This window comes from Triticum aestivum, chromosome 2A (genome assembly GCF_018294505.1).
Source record: "Triticum aestivum cultivar Chinese Spring chromosome 2A, IWGSC CS RefSeq v2.1, whole genome shotgun sequence".
NCBI lineage: Eukaryota > Viridiplantae > Streptophyta > Magnoliopsida > Poales > Poaceae > Triticum > Triticum aestivum.
This window is the reverse complement of record NC_057797.1, coordinates 244,490,468-244,498,011: the sequence shown is the minus strand read 5'-3', so window position 1 is coordinate 244,498,011 and position 7,544 is coordinate 244,490,468.

Sequence of the window (7,544 nt, the reverse complement as noted above, 5' to 3'; positions counted from 1 at the left end):
AAAGTCTGGAGTTGTAATAAGATAAAAAATGAAATGCCTTTGTAACAGATGAGCTTTCGTCCGAAACCATGATACTTCGAAAGAGATTGTCCATTTTGTACACGAAGTGCATCCAGTTTTTTTGTAACCCTCTCTATTTTTTGCACATGCTATGTGGGTGAAATGAGAATACCATGCCAACTTTCAACCTTTTCAGAGTTCATTTGTAGTGCTTTTCAATTTCAACGTCATTTAGCTCAAAAAAGTCAGTAAATGCATGAAAAATAGCAGATGATGTCAGAAAGGGTTGAAAATTGATGACATGGCTTTGAATGGTGCATACTGAACGCACAAAAAGTACACGTTTCAAATGCCAAAACACGTAAGCACCCTAACTATTACAAAGATTCCCTACAATTTGTCCAAAGTGGGACCTTCTAGATATATAAGTCCGGAAACTCACTAGAGAAGAAAGTGATGACAGTGAAGCCGGTCACACCCAGAGTGGGATCTTTGGGTGTGAAACTTTTTCTTCGCGTGTGTCCCTTTGCGCCGTAACCATGGACAATCTTCATCATTTAACTGGATGCTCGGGTCAATATTCAATTGGAATGGAGCAATTTCATCAAACTTTTCATAGTATTCTGACATGCCTGTCTTGTCATCCACTCCCACAATGTTTCTTTTCCTTGAAAGAACTATGTGGCGCTTTGGCTCATCGTATGATGTATCCGCTTCCTTATCTTTTCTTTTTCTCGGCTTGGTAGACATGCCCTTCACATAGAAAACCTGCGCCACATCATTGGCTAGGACGAATAGTTCGTCTGCGTACGCAAGATTGTTGAGATCCACTGTTGTCATTCCATACTGTGGGTCTTCCGTTACCCCGCCTTGTGTCATATTTACCCATTTGCACCGAAACAAAGGGACCTTCTAACCACGTCCATAGTCAAGTTCCCATATGTCCTCTATGTAACCATAATACGTGTCCTTTCCCCTCTTGGTTGCTGCATCAAAGTGGACACCACTGTTTTGGTTGGTGCTCTTCTTATCTTGGGCGATCATGTAAAATCTATTCCCATTTATCTCGTACCCTTTGAAAGTCATTTTATTCGAAGATGGTAACTGCGACAGCAAGTACAAGTCATCTTCAACAGCGGCGTCATGCATGGCACATGTCTACAACCAAACGACGAAAGTCCCCGTTTGTTCACGTGTAATCAAGTCGTCAGACTCCTCCGGGTGTTTGGAGCGTAGAAAATTCTTGTGTTCCTCCATATACGGAGCCACCAAGGTGGAATTTTGTAGAACTGTGTAGTGTGCTTGAGTGAGAGAATGCCCATCCATACATATTATTTGTTTAAGTCTTAGCGTGTCATTTCCACCTAGTCTGCCCTTATGCCGCGATTCAGGAATACGAATCAGCTTAAGGTCAGGAATAAAGTCAATACAAAACTCAATGATCTCCTCATTTTCATGGCCCTTGGAGATGCTTCCTTCTAGCCTAGCACGATTATGAACATATTTCTTTAAGACTCCTATGAACCTCTCAAAGGGGAACATATTGTGTAGAAATACAGGACCCAGAACGTTAATCTCTTCGCATAGGTGAACTAGGATGTGCGTCATGGTGTTGAAGAAGGATGGTGGGAACACCAACTCAAAACTGACAAGGCATTGCACCAAATCATTCTCTAACCTTGGTATGATTTCTGGATCGATTACCTTCTGAGAGATTGCACTAAGGAATGCACATAGCTTCACAATGGTAATCAAACATTTTCAGGTAGAAGCCCCCTCAATGCAACCAGAAGCAGTTGCGTCATAATCACGTGGCAGTCATGAGACTTTAGGTTCTGGAACTTTTTCTCTGCCATATTTATTATTCGCTTATATTCGACGAGAAGCCAGATGGTACCTTGATACTGAGCAGGCATTCAAAGAAGATTTCCTTCTCTTCTTTGGTAAGAGCATAGCTGGCATGACCCTGATATATGTCGTCTTTTCCATGCATATGTTGCTGGTCCTCGCATGCCTCCGGTGTATCTTTTGTCTTCCCATACATGCCCAAGAAGCCAAGTAGGGTCACGCAAAGATTCTTCGTCACGTGCAACATGTCGGTTGCAGAGCGGACCTCTAGGTCTTTCCAATAGGGGAGGTCCCAAAATATAGATTTCTTCTTCCACATGGGTGCACGTTCGTCAGCGTCATTCGGAACAGTTTGTCCGCTAGGACCCTTTCCAAAGATTACCTTCAAATCCTTCACCATATCATGTACATCATCACCAGTACGGTGGCTAAGCTTCGTCTGGTGATCTACCTCACCTTTGAAATGCTTGGCTTTCTTTCTTACAGGATGCCTTCTTGGAAGAAATCGACGATGTCCCAGGTACACATTCTTCCTACAATCATCCACATATATACTGTCGGTATCATCCAAACACTGCGTGCATGCACGGCATCCCTTGTTTGTCTGTCCTAAAAGGTTACTGAGAGCAGGCCAATCATTGATGGTCATGAACAGCAACGCCCGTAGGTCAAATTCTTCCTGTTTGTGCTCATCCCACACACGTATACCTTTTCCATTCCACAGCTGTAAGAGTTCTTCAACTAATGGCCTTAGGTACACATCAATGTCGTTGCTGGATTGCTTAGGGCCTTGGATGAGCACTGGCATCATAATGAAGTTCCGCTTCATGCACAACAAAGGAGGAAGGTTATACATACATAGAGTCACATGCCAGGTGCTATGGTTGCTGCTCTGCTCCCCAAAAGGATTAATGCCATCTGCGCTTAGACCAAACCATATGTTCCTTGCATCATCTGCAAAGTCCTTCCAGTACTTTCTCTCGATTTTCCTCCACTGTGACTCGTCAGCGGGTACTCTGAACTTCCCTTGTTTCTTACGGTCTTCTCTGTACCATTGCATTGGCTTGGCATGCTCTTTGTTTTGGAACAAACGTTTCAACCATGGTATTATAGGAGCATACCACATCACCTTGGCAGGAATCTTCTTCCTGGGGCACTCGCCCTCGACATCATCAGGGTCCTCGTGGTTGATCTTATAGCGCAATGCACCACATACCGGGCGCACGTTCAAATCCTCGTATTCACTACGGTAGAGGATGCAGTCATTAGGGCATGCATGTATTTTCTGCACCTCTAACCCTAGAGGGCAGACAACCTTCTTTGCTTCGTATGTACTCTCGAGCAATTCGTTGTCCTTTGGAAGCATCTTCTTTAACATTATCAACAACTTTCCAAATCCCTTGTAAGATACACCACTCTCTGCCTGTAGCAATTCCAGTGTGGTGCCCGGCTTTTTCTTGTCGGCTTCACAATTCGGGTACAACAATTTCTTGTGATCCTCTAACATGTGCTGCAACTTCTTCTTCTCCTTTTCGCTTGTGCAGTTTCTCTTTGCATCGGCAATGGCCCGACCTAGATCATCAGCGGGGTCATCTGATGCCTCATCTTCAGCTTCTTCCCGCATTGTCGGCTCAGCTTCTTCCCCCATTGTTATACCATCGTATTCAGGGAACTCCTGGCCAGGATAGCTTTCGTCGTCCTCTTCTTTCTTCATTGCCTTCCATCATAACCCCTCTTTATCCATTCTTGGTCCAAGCATTATAGTGGGGCATGAAACCGGACTCAAACAGGTGGATGTGAATGGTTCTTAACTTAGAGTAATTCTTATCATTCTTACAACCGGCACATGGACAAGGCATAAAACCATCCGCTCGCTTGTTTGCCTCAGCCACAAGCACAAAAGTATGCACACCATTAACGAACTGGGGAGAGCATCGGTCATCGTACTTCCATTGCCGGCTCATCTTCATTACACAACACCGAATAGACCAAATTAATACAAGTTCATACGTAAAGTTCATACAACACTTATTCTCATAAAACAAACATACAGATAACTCTCTAGCTAAAGCATTTAAATGCAACAACAAATGCGATCAAGATCGCAACTGAGGTAACAATTGATCCAACATCATAATGATACCAAGCCTCACTATCAATGGCATATTTTCTAATCTTTCTAATCTTGAACTGCATTTTCTCCATCTTGATATTGTGATCATTGATGACATCGGCAACATGAAACTCCAATTCCATCTTATCCCCCTCAATTCTTTTCATATTTTCTTTCAAATACTTGTTTTCTCTTTCAACTAAATTTAACCTCTCGACAATAGGGTCGGTTGGAATTTCCGGTTCACATACCTCCTAGATAAAAATATCTATGTCAACTTGATGGGCATAATTTGTCATAAACACGAAATGCAACAAATAGTTATAAAAGAGAATATACCACATCCGAATCATAACCCGGACGAGGGCCAACGGGGACGGATATCAAAACCATGGCACTATGTATAACAAACAATGTACGGGTAAGATAATTATATGAGTAACTATATATCTAAATCACACAAACATGATTGAGGGAGTCCTGGATTAGGGGGTCTCCGGACAGCCGGACTATATTCTTTGGCCGGACTGTTAGACTATGAAGATACAAGATTGAAGACTTTGTCTTGTGTCCGGATGGAACTCTACTTGGCGTGGAAGGCAAGCTAGGCAATACGGATATGCATATCTCCTCCTTTGTAACCGACCTGGTGTAACCCTAGCCCTCTCCGGTGTCTATATAAACCGGAGGGTTTTAGTCCGTAGGACAACATACAATCATACCATAGGCTAGCTTCTAGGGTTTAGCCTCTCTGATCTCGTGGTAGATCTACTCTTGTACTACCCATATCATCAATATTAATCGAGCAGGACGTAGGGTTTTACCTCCATCAAGAGGGCCCGAACCTGGGTAAAACTTAGTGTCCCCTGCCTCCTGTTACCATCCGCCTAGACGCACAATTTGGGACCCCCTACTCGAGATCCGCTGGTTTTGACACCGACATTGGTGCTTTCAATGAGAGTTCCTCTGTGTCGTCGCCGTTAGGCTTGATGGCTCCTTCTATCATCGTTAGCGATGCAGTTCAGGGTGGGACTTTTCTCCCCGGACAGATTTTTGTATTCGGCAGCTTTGCCCTGCGGGCCAATTCGCTTGGCCATCTGGAGCAGATTGAAAGCTACGCCCCTGGCCATCAGGTTAGGTTTGGAAGCTTAAGCTACATGGCCGATATCCGCGGAGACTTGATCTTCGACGGATTCGCCTCTACCTTGTGCGTCACGTGGTCATGATGAGTGCGATTTAGCTCTACCATCCGACAGTGTTCAGGAGATCGCACCGACAGCCGCTCTGACCCTCAATTCGGAGCCAGTTGCGCCGTCCATGGACGGGTGGATGGACCTCGCCACGGAGGCCTTACCCTCATCGGTGATCGAGCCGAACATCGACCTTACTCTACACGAGAGCCGTGTTGACAAACTGCCGGATCTCTCTCCGGCCACGGACTCCGAACCGCCTGCGCCCGTTCCTAGAGAATCTGATTGGGCGCCGATCATGGAGTTTATCTCCGTGGATATTTTTCAGCACTCGCCCCTTGGCGACATACTAAACTCATTAAGGTCTCTCTCCTTGTCAGGAGAATCCTGGCCGAACTATGTCAGACAGGATTGGGATGCGGATGTCATCAAAATTCACCGCCCACCCACCACCCACATAGTAGCCACTGTCGATGACATAACCAACATGCTCGACTTCGACTCTGAAGACATCGACGGTATGGACGACGATGCAGGAGACGAACAGGAACCATGCCCACAGGGCACTGGACGCCCACTTCATCACACGACGTATACATGGTGGACACACCAAAAGAAAATGACCATGAGGAACAGAAGGACGCAATGAAGGGTTGTCCCCTCGAGAAGCAGTCAAAGAGGCGGCGTAAGCGCCGCTCCAAATCCTGCCTCGGCAGAAACAACGATCATAAAAACCCAGCATTAGAGCAGGGTGAACCATCGCCGGACCACGGCAACACCAAGAATCAAACCGAACAACCCGATTCTGTCAAAGATAATAGTCCGGATGACATCACACCGGACAGACACCCGGAGTAACAGAATGCCCGTCAAAGGCTCGTTGCCACTGCGAGGAGTCTAAAAAAGCAGAAGCAAAGGCTCAAGGCTGTGCAAGACACACTTAAAATCAGATGGAGTAAAGTACGGAGGTAATTGCCCCACCAAGAGCTACCCGAAGCGGAAGTTGCTACCTGAATTCAATGAGGAGGCCTTAGATCCCCCGCAACCAAAAATTAAAATGGCCACCTGGCCGGATAGACGACCTCACGGCCAACATAGAGCGGCAAACAACGCCACACATAAGCTAATACGCGATCCACGCGAGGGCTCGTATCAGAAGGACGGCGCAACCAGATCCATCTATGGACCACGCAAGCGCGCTCCAGCATACGATGCAACACAACAAACATCCGAACAACACGGTAAACCCAGATACAGGGGTGCTGCACACCCCCTATGTTTCACCGATGAGGTGCTGGACCATGAATTCCCAGAGGGATTCAAACCCGTAAACATAGAGGCATACGACGGAACAACAGACCCTGGGGTCTGGATTGAGGACTATATCCTCCATATCCATATGGCTCGAGGAGATGATCTCCACGCCATCAAGTACTTACCCCTCAAGCTCAAAGGGCCAGCTCGGCACTGGCTTAAAAGCCTCCCCGAAAACTCCATTGGAATCCGGGAAGAGCTCGAAGATGCTTTTCGGGCAAATTTTCAAGGGACTTATGTCCGACCTCCGGATGCGGATGATTTGAGTCATATAACTCAACAGCCCGGAGAGTCAGCCCGAAAGCTTTGGAACAGGTTTCTTACTAAAAAGAACCAAATAGTTGACTGTCCGGACGCCGAAGCCATGGCAGCTTTTAAGCATAGCGTCCACGACGAATGGCTTGCCAGACACCTCGGCCAAGAAAAGCCGAGAACAATGGAAGCATTAACAAGCCTCATGACCCGCTTTTGCACGGGTGAGGACAACTGGCTGGCCAGATGCAGCACCAGCGACCCATGTACATCCGAAGTTAGAGATGAAAACGGTAAATCATGACGCAGCAAAAATAATAAGCGCCGGAATAAAGAAGACATCCCGAAGAGCACGGCAGTAAACGCTGGATTCAGAAGCTCTCAGCCAGGACAGCAAAAGCCGCCCCTAAAGGCACCAGAGATGAACTGTCCAGCCTGAACAAAATTCTGGACCAAATATGTCAGATCCATAGCACCCCTGGTAAACCCGCTAATCATACCCACAGAGAATGTTGGGTCTTCAAGCAGTCCGGCAAGCTGAACGCTGTACACAAGGGGGAGGATACACCAAGCGAAGACGAGGATGAGCCTCTCAAGGAAGACACTGGGGAACAAAAGAAATTTCCACCAGAAGTCAAAACAGTAAACATGTTACACATGATCAAGGGGAGAAATAAAGCGGCACTCCTAGAGAAATATGCCCAAGGGCCTATCACCGCGGAGTCCTGCCACTGGTCGGCTCAACCGATCACTTTCGACCATCGGGATTACTCAACAAATATCCGGCATACAGGATGGGCTGCCTTGCTATTAGACCCAATAATTGA